This window comes from Thalia democratica, chromosome 2, assembly GCF_965202585.1.
Source record: "Thalia democratica chromosome 2, ktThaDemo2.hap1.1, whole genome shotgun sequence".
Classification (NCBI taxonomy): domain Eukaryota; kingdom Metazoa; phylum Chordata; class Thaliacea; order Salpida; family Salpidae; genus Thalia; species Thalia democratica.
Genome location: NC_139166.1, coordinates 36,689,883 through 36,700,664, shown reverse-complemented (window position 1 = coordinate 36,700,664; position 10,782 = coordinate 36,689,883).

Below are 10,782 nucleotides of genomic sequence, written 5' to 3'. Positions count from 1 at the left end.
GTAAGTTTTAAGGTTACATGACAATTCAAATTACGAAAGTTCAAATTCTTGAAAAAATGTTTAAAGGGCCACACAACTTAAAAAGTAATATATATTTCTTTAAAAATAAATACGTATGTAGGTCTTATTAATATCTAAAATCTTTTTTTTGCTAAATTTAAAAAAAAAGTTGAGATATGGCAAAAATAATTTTTATAATAAAGTTATTTTTATTAACTTTTGAAATTTTTATAATTTCTTTATTTTTTTTTTTACTATCATAGTTTTATTAAACAGATCTACAACCGCTTTTTTTTCTCATATGTATCAATTTTTGGGTAATGGTCTCTTAAATTTTTTTTAAGTTCTTTGCGTTGTCGGAATTTGAATTAACTATAGAGTTTAAAACAAATAGATAGGACACAGTAATCCATCCACAAGGGAGATTGATAAATAATAATTTATTATTTTTGAGAAAAAAAATTACTCAGTTTCACCGCAGAGCGGATTTTCAATTTGTAAAAATTTTGAAATTTTGAATTGTCATATAACCATAAATAACAAATACTAATAATTTATTTATTTAAGATCTGAATATTAGATTGCAATTTTGTCAACCTTACATCTGTTTAGCAGTGAATAAATTTTTGTTGAATTAATAATATGTTTTTAGATTTAATATCTGCATCAACAGGTTTAAGTTCTCATTTCATAAACAACATTGTATAGTGCAGTTTACTATTTTATTAATATTTGATAAGGTCGTAAATTTATTCCTACTGAAACCTAGTAATATATAGAACAGTCAATTCGCCCATGTGTTATTATTTACATTTAATATCTTTAAAAATTGTTTTATATTACAACAACTACATTCGTAACACTTAGTTTTTGGATGCATATCTTGCCCTTGTTTATTTTAAAATTTAAGCTTTTATAACGATCGACTCGCCAAATAATAAATAATGAATTTTTTACATGTTTACGTTATAAATCTTATATCAGACAAACACTAACAGTTTAAAAATTGAAACTGCCTCATAAGCAAGCTGTCTGAAGTATTCAAATTACTTAAGTGCATTTTATAGGGTTGATAATTGGCGGAGTAAAAAAAGTTGTGCTTTGTAACTATACGTCCGCAATTACAATCATCGGTGTCATCTAAATCCACGATACTAAATGATTTCAAATCATCATATCTAAAAATTAATATCACAGTGCTTAGTGTTAAGCAATAAACGTTTTCTTATAACTAACTATCAGCAAGTAAAATAGTACTTTTTTGATAATTTACACAATAACATGTTCTGATTCAAAAGTTTAAGTCAAAATGTATCTTATTACAACAATCTGATACAAAGATTAAGACTAAACCTTATACTCCATTCTTAAAAAGATGAAATCGTTTTTTTTTACATTAAGTTTTAAGAAATGTTAGCTAAAAGATGAGTTTAATTGATAAATTCATCAGTTATTTTACTAACAGTATAAATCTTCACTTTCACTCATTTAAAAAGCACTACTGTGGACAAGACATTAAATGGTGTTCAACTCGGTAATCGAAAGGTTCTTCGTGCATCAGGTCCTAGGACCAAGTATTTTAAGGGCATTTTTGGCGTTCAATAAACTATACTTACTTGCTGTGTACGGAAAGTCAAATTAAGAAAGCATATTTTTTTTTGTATTAATAAAACTCAATTTCAATGTTTTTCACAAGCTGTTTTAAAAATAGATAAACACTTGCTGGTTTATTGATTTCAAATTTGGTAAATTTAATCATAGCATAACCAATTAATATTGAGCAGTTTACATCTTAAGGCTTAGATTGGTCTGGTAAACAATCTGCACCAGATGGTCTACCATACCTTAAAGTATACGTTCTTGCTGCAGGCAGACATACATAATAGGTGTTTAAGACTAGATCTTATACAAAGAGTTAAAACTGAAAGCTAATTTAGGATTGCAGCAAATAGTGTTTTATGAACTATTTAAACTTAAACTAAAAAGTAATATTTGTTCTATCAGAAAAGAATAATAAGTAAAATATTAAATTATAAAAGAAATCTTAGAGAAAGGTGATAATCTAAGAAACTAATTTTGTTGAAATAGTTTTCAAAATAATAACAGTTTTACATATTAACAAACAGTTAGATTTTGGAAATAAAGGCACAGTTGTTTTATTCAATCGATAGAGTATTTTATTTCTTACTTAGTAGTTTTGTAGTTTTTCAATATTGTGTAATCAAGGTCAAGCAATGTCCATTTAGAATGTTTCCTATTGCAGCTTGCCATTGCTCTTTCAGACAGCAAGTTGTGAACTAATTTAATTAATCATTAAAAAAAATTTATGACCTTTAGTTTAATAATAATATAAACTTTTGACATGTTTACGAAAAAAAAAACTTACGGTTTGGATTAGATTTCAGATACCCAAGCAGTTTCCATTTGTTAAGTACAAACAATTCACAGTTAGTTGAGCACCTAATAGTGTAGAATACATTCATTTCAATAAGTAATCCAGCTTCCCCAATCAATTTACCTTCAAGAAGCTTTACAAGTATGTTAGTTTCATCTTTGTCAAGAACCTATGAAAAACTTCAAATTATAATTAAAGTACTTTTCAAGTGGAATTACAAATGTTTAAAGTAAAAATATTAAAGTAAGGACCATAATATATTGCTAAATTTATAAAATAATGTAAACTACACGTAGCACAATTTCACTAAAATTTTATAAACTAATAAAAAACTCATTTTTATGCTGAAAAAACTACTTCATTGCCATTTTAAAAATAGTAGTACAACATTCTATTAAAACAATTAAACCTCTAAAACTCCCTTTCGAACATATACTATGTTCTGGCAAACTTCTCCTCTTCTACAAACATACTGTCCCTCAAGAAAACTTTTTATTTTTACTAGCTCAGTTATATCACGTATGTATCCATCCGGTAAGTTTTTGAATATTTCTACCTATTTTAATTTAAAAGCAGAATTTTTTAGTTTTTTCTAATTTTTGTAAATAAAAAGACAATAGAGCAGGGGCGGCTGTAGACTTTATTACGTCTAAGTTTAGAGCTAATAAAACAATGTTTTAATATAAAATAAGTCTTAATAAAATGCTATTAATTGCTTGCAAATAATTTCAAATTGAACTTTTTTAACAAATAAAAGAAAGTTTTGACTTTTTACAAAAGGCCTATTCTCACACTGATATTGCAAGCATTATACTAAATTATTTAAATTTAACAAATAAATTAATTTGTTAAGGATCTGTATTTAACGAAAAGTATTCGAAAAAAACTTCTATGAAAAACATTCAAAAAATCTATTTTGAACAAGCAATAACATTTTATATTTGTAATGAACATGTTTTTAAATGACTCCTTCGATGATTTTGAGATCATTCAAAAATAAAATAGTACATTTATAAAACTTTAGTTTTTCCCCTTGGTTTTTTAAGCTTTATCGGAAAATCATTTTAAAGAGATACACATTGAAAACTTATAGTTTATTAGACGCCGTTTCGGCTTTTCAACAGTCATTAACAATAACAAAACTGTGCAAATTAACTTAAAATTAGTGTTAAACAACTAAATACATAAAAAAAAATAAGTAATAAGATATATGTAAATAGTTATATATTAAAGTTATAAACTGTAGTAAAATAACAGGTTAAATACTCATACGTGGTAAAAAAATTTATATACAGTTAATCAAAAAATCTTAATGTGTGGATATACCCGGTTTAGTTAATTGTTTGTTTAAAGTTTGATTATAACGTTTAATTAAAATAGCTTCGCTGATCAGTCTCAAGTTTATTTCTACATTCTTTTAAAATACCAAAGTTTTTATCAGTTATACTTTCATTTTTACAATTATTACAATTACTAATGTGGTCAGATACAGCTGCATTACCTTTTACGTGTTCTTAGACTCTTTCTATTAGTGGTCTCAAAGTAAATCCAACATATTAGATGGTCTTATCCTTAGAGCACTTATATTCGTGACCACGTTAGATTTCAATTCGTGAGATGTCTTGTATTTTTGCTGAAGTAATTACCTACTTTGCTTGTAGTGAAAACAACTTTGAAGTCTTCAATATAATTGTTTAATAGTTTTTATAGTTTCTTTTTATAAACACTACTTGGTTTTACTATGTAAGGTACTTTTAGGATGTTTTTGAAGTTTGAACTATTCAGTTTTTCATTAGTGCACTCTTTATTGTGTCAATAGATCTTTCAATAGGTCTTTATTAATAGATTGATATTAATAAAATTCACTTACGAATTAGGTGGAAACGAACTCCCATTTTTGGATATTGAAACAAACTAACGACAGAAAAAGTAATAACAAAAGTACACAAAAAAGAAATTGATAAAGATGTTATTTTAAATTTTAGTGAAAAGATCTATTAACAACAATAAAGAGTGCACTAATGAAAAACTGAATAGTTCAAACTTCAAAAACATCCTAAAAGTACCTTACATAGGAAAACCAAGTAGTGTTTATAAAGAGAAACTATAAAAACTGTTAAACAATTATATTGAAGACTTCAAAGTTGTTTTCACTACAAGCAAAGTAGGTAATTACTTCAGCAAAAATACAAGACATCTCACGAATTGAAATCTAACGTGGTCACGAATATAAGTGCTCTAAGGATAAGACCATCTAATATGTAGGATTTACTTTGAGACCACTAATAGAAAGAGTCTAAGAACACGTAAAAGGTAATGCAGCTGTATCTGACCACATTAGTAATTGTAATAATTGTAAAAATGAAAGTATAACTGATAAAAACTTTGGTATTTTAAAAGAATGTAGAAATAAACTTGAGACTCTGATCAGCGAAGCTATTTTAATTAAACGTTATAATCAAACTTTAAACAATAAATTAACTAAACCGGGTATATCCACACATTAAGATTTTTTGATTAACTGTATATAAATTTTTTTACCACGTATGAGTATTTAACCTGTTATTTTACTACAGTTTATAACTTTAATATATAACTGTTTATATATATCTTATTACTTAATTTTTTTTATGTATTTAGTTGTTTAACACTAATTTTAAGTTAATTTGCACTTTTTTGTTATTGATAATGACTGTTGAAAAATCGAAACAGCGTTTAATAAACTATAAATTTGCAATGTGTATCTCTTTAAATAGTTTTTAAAAACTCAAATATCCCCTCCTGTATTTTATCTGATAAGTTTATAAAAGTTATAGTACGTCCAAAATTTTAATGTTAGTTACGTATCAAAGTTTCAATAACAAATTCGACATATATTCCTAGTATTTTTATGAGAGCTTTATCAATAGTTTATATCTTAAATACTAGATTGCATTACAATGTATACAACTCGATAATCAAAAGATTCTTTCGTACACCAGTTCATCAAACCAAAATTTTTGAGCGCTTTTCTGTTGTCGTTCAATAAACAGTATATATATTTTACCTCAAAAAATACTTTTTTGATGATGAAGTTGTGAAGTTTGAAGTTTTATTGAAAATCATCAGTTTATAGTTTATTTTAAGTATGTAAAATAACTTAGTTGTAGTATTTCAAGTACATTTTTACTCTCAAGTTTTCTAAAACACTATGAATGAACTTAAAAACTTAAGCCGCCTCTACAATATGAAAACTTCTTAAACAAAGTAATGTTAATATTTTTTTGTTAAAAACAAACAAATTTCAATTATAAGTAAGTGGCAAACTTTTCTAAGAATATTGTTTACAGAATTGAAAGAAAAATTAGCACGCTGATGATATGGAAGAAAATCCATTGCTCCACTTCTTATCAAATCAAATCCTTTACAACTATTCCATTTATAGTCCAGATATTTCAAACAAATTGACTTTAGTTCTTGACTAATGCTACTTTGTTCCTTTATTTGTAAAATATATTTCTATGAAAAATATTTGACGTAAACTTTTAATAAATTATTAAGGGTCATATAGGGGAAAGTAAAACACATTTTTACAAGTTCATTATATTTTAAAGAGTTTTAACATAGCTTGCAGTTGCTTTTCACCACTTTTAAGAATTCAAATTAATATTTAAGACATAAGAGCATAAAGTCGGAGAATTCAATAAGGACCTTACGGAAAGACCAAACAAAAGAACAAAAAAAAAGAATATTTTATTAAAAACTTATCTACATCTACAGTTTTAAAGCATTCATTCTCAAAACTTCGTTAGTCTAACCTTATCTTGATAATATAAAATCATACTGCAGGAATTTTATTGGTTTTGAAAAAATGTCTTTTAAGCTAAAAAAACTTTAATTCACTTATTTTTTCACTCTAGGCAAGAGGTCGGCAGAGTTTTATAAGTCGAGGGCAATTTTTCTTAGAAAAAGTTAGTCGCGGACCGCACTGTATAAAAAAATCCTTTCGTGGGCCGTAGCGTTTAAATTAATTTTAGTTATCAATGTAGAATTACTACTTTTAACTAAATACGTTATAAAATAAGCAACAATAAACCCCTACTAATTAGTAATGTTTAAAAATAATGCCACATTGAAAGCTTTTATCTTAAATGCTTAGACTTTTTTTAAAGTAGGTTTTTAGCTTAAAAGTACAACGGGGACCGCAATTCGCTGATTCCTGCTTTAGGTGTTTGTATGAAAAATTTTGACTAAACTATCTATAGCTCTTTAATATTTGTTTAGATAATTATGTTTAATAAAAGCTAATCCTTCAACTGTATGTCCTTAATCACATTTTTACAGTTTAAAGAAATAACGTAATAAAACGTTATTTTTACATTGGTATATAAACATTTTTAACTAAATTTATATGTTTTAACTTTTCCCAAAATTTTATTATGACTCCTTATTTCTATTCAACTCATTTTGGATAAATAGGTATATAAAAAACTTTTAAAATTAAGGAAACATAGAAATAAAACTAATTTTCAAGTAGGTATTTAATAGAGAATTTGATATTACGCAAAAACGTTCATATTTAAAAAAGGCTTTTTAAATTTTATAATAATGAACAGTGATGTTGGCCGATTTTTTTTATCTGTTTTCAATCTACACTAATAAAAAAAAACTAATTAAAATTGTTTAATTTGGAAATTAATTTGTTGATAACTAAAAACTTCACCTTCTTAGAGTTTTAAAAATCAAATGTTAAGTTACAGTTTCAAATTCACTCAGTAATTTTTTTGTTAAATATGCTAAAACATAAAACTACTATATTTATTCCTTTTTTAATATGCTTGTAAACTTTTTTTATATTTAACTTGTTTTCTGAGGAATAGTTTGAAAGTATGTACTTCAAACAATATATTAGAGTACAAAATAAAAACCTTGTCCATTTTTTAAAGTTTATTAGTTTTTATATAGTATAAGTAAACCTGAAAAATATTCAAAGACCCTTTTTATTAACATATTTAAAAAAATATTGGTAATAGAATTTTTATGTGCTAACATTCTTAACAAAAAACCTTAATTGCTGAGTAAATTTTTATTTTTCAATCAAAATATTTTTGGCCCAGCAAAAACACCAAAATTAAAGACCAAAGCTGAAAAAAATAAAAGTAGGCAACAACTAAAATCTATAATTCTAATACAAAAAAAGAACACTCATTAAATAAGTTTATTTACTCGAGATTGTTTAAAAAAATCTTAGTGATTTCTTTTTCAAGGTATTTCATTTTAAATTTAAAAAAGTCATAGTGTCCCACTTTTCTATGGGCTCTAGCAGGAACCCAGTGAACCTTAAGTAAGAAAAATATTAACTATTTTAGCCTAATATTTTATCTATAAAATCATGAACAAAATATGAATAATAGTATATAAATATTTATTTAAGAACAAAAAAGGTTATGTGTAAAAATTGTTAAGTAAAGAAAAAAATCTCAAATTTTATAACATCATATCATAAAAAGTAACTTTTTCAACGTAAACCTATTCATAAATTTAAAAAATTCATATATTAAAAAAGATTTGATTTGTCTTTTCTTATATTCTTAGTCTAAATAACTAAGTTATTTAGAAGTATTCTTTACATGACTTAAAAAATGTTTTTTATAAATGATAATTTTAAGAACTTTATAAATGTTTATAAAACTTTATAATCTTGTTTCTATATAAAGAAATAAAACTTTATTCGAAGGTAAAAAAAAACCTATTTAGCCGGGTTTTGTTTACCTGAGATTATAATCTTTTTTTTTAAGGTTTTTTTTTTATTTTAGAAGAAAATTAACTAAAATATATGATGGATGAAGTTGTTTAAGTTCGTACTTAACTTTGATAGTTTGCACCTACTATAAGTAACCTATTAAATATATATCACTTACCTTAAAAACGAATGTAAATTTTGTTAAGCTGTTAAAAGTATTTGATAGCTAGGGTAAATATCAACGTTCTAAGATAAATCAATAACAACCTAGGGTTAAACTTGTTTAAATTGATTAAGTATTATTTTAGGTACCAAATGAATTGTAAAAAAACATAAAGTAGTCTTAAAGGTACAAAGTTATAAAGGATGAAGTTTAAAAGCTTAATAAGTTATTTCAGTAAAAAGGGCAAACTGAAAAAAGATAATTTAATTAAAAAAATACTTTTTATCGAAATTTTATAGACAAGTTCTACATACTTAAACAAATTAATCTTTAAAATTGTTTAAGTAAAATAATTTTAACTCTTAAAACTATATCTCTAACCTTAAATAGGTTTTAGGTTAATAAACAAGTACTTTCGAGCAACTTAATGTCCACAGTTTTAAAATATGAAAGTAAAGTGATTTTAAGTTAAGTTTGAAATTTTAGAGAAAGTTTACGATAAAAAACTTATAAGTTTGGCTTTAATCGAGTAAAGTAAACACCCAATACTGTTTTTTTCTTTTTAAAATTCTTATACTTTCTCTTGTCCATGTAGCCATTAGTATAAAAAATAAAGAAGCTTAAGTTTTATTATCAGTTATAAGATCGACTTACATAATAAATATGCTGTATAATTTAACGAAAAAACAGGTTTCACTTATGTAACTATGTTTCACTTAATAAAGATGAAATTCAAACACTTTAAAGAAAACATATACTAATAAAAGTTACTTTGCTTAGCTTAAAAATATAAAGAGCCGGCCTAAAAAAGTAACAAACCAAGTATGCTTGTGTTGCCTTGAAACGCAAAATATACTTTGCTCTAGCTTCGGTGGAGTGGGTAGTGATTTTTTTGATTGCATGTATTGTTGTTCCAAGAATGATTAAATAACCTTTAAAAACAAGATTTAAATTTATTTTTAGGATACAGTGTTCATTAATTTCATTTAAAGTATGTAATAATTTAAATGTTAATACACAAACAAAAAAAAAATATAAGATAAGTGTTTCTCAAAGCGTGTATCTCTTCACATTATGTTTACATGAACAGTAAATAAATGAGTGGTGAAAGTATTTTCAAATTATGAGTATAACGTACATTTAATATTTTTTTGAAAATTTTTAACTAGTTTTAGCACATGCTTACAAAATAAAACATATAACATAGTTTTAGTAGTAGAAAAGTATACTAAAAATTAATGTGTGCAAATATTTTTTTAGTATTTTACTGTGCGTTTGTTTTGAAAATATCAAAAACCACTTGTATAAATAGCATAAGGTCAATATTTATTTTTATCGAAAACAATTAAGATTGAAAATTAAAAAATAAAGCTTTAGAAAATCTTAGTAAAAATAAAATTTAGTTACTGTATTGCCTTTTTCCTTAAAGTGACTTGCAGGTTTATTATTTTCCAGACTTAAATGATACATTTTTTTCTAATTTTCAATTAAATACGGTACACCATGAACAAACTTAAAGTTATTGCTACTGAAATAAAAAGCTTTTCTTCAAGACTTGACGGAGCGATGTCTCCGTATCCAGCACCTGTAACTGTGCTTGTAGCAAAGTAAAAAAGTAGTGTGTACACGCTCCAAAAGTCTTTTTCATCTGGGTGGAGTGCTCCGTCGTAAACCTCTAAACCTCTGAAAGACTCACCATTTGATTCTAGATATTATTGCTTACGATATAAGTTTTATAGATTTTTTCTTTTTCAGTAAAAGTGTATCGCTAATTTGTAAAAACTTTTTTTTCTTTAACCTCTCACAACCTTACTTTAATTAAACGCTTTAACAAATGCATTTGATTTCAAAATGAAGTTGATAGAATATAATAAATATAGTGTTACTTGAAGAGATACTCTTTATCCAGCTATCTATTGAACAAGACATAGTTTGAAGCTTTCCGTCGTAGATTGGACTACAAGCGATCCAGTACCATATAACTGCTACTGCGTTTACAATCATTGCAGATATTGTTGCAAACTTAAAAGCTCTAAACAGACCTGAGTTTGCCCCAATTCTAGTTTCATCTACAGCTGTATTTTTAAGTTGAAGTAACTTTTCTACCTCATTTTAAGTCCATGAAAACGTAAAACTTTGTTAAAGTCATAATGCACAATGTCAAAACTCTTTATTTTTGGCAATAAAAACGTTAATTATATTTGATTAAAACAACAGAAATCGTAGCTTAATAAACAATTTAAAAAATAATAATGATATATTTAAATTTAATTACAAGTAAGTTATCTATAGAGAAAATACACCTACTAAAATCATAATAACAAAACTTATAAACTTTAACGTATTTAGAAAATAAAGAAGCAATATGACCAAAATATTTTACTTAGATAAAGAAGTTTTTCTTAACAAGATACAAATAGTTCCCATTATAATTAAGTTGATTTTTTTTTAATCTACCTAAAATGTAATTGTTTGCAAATGTAAGGTTATTTGGTTAATATT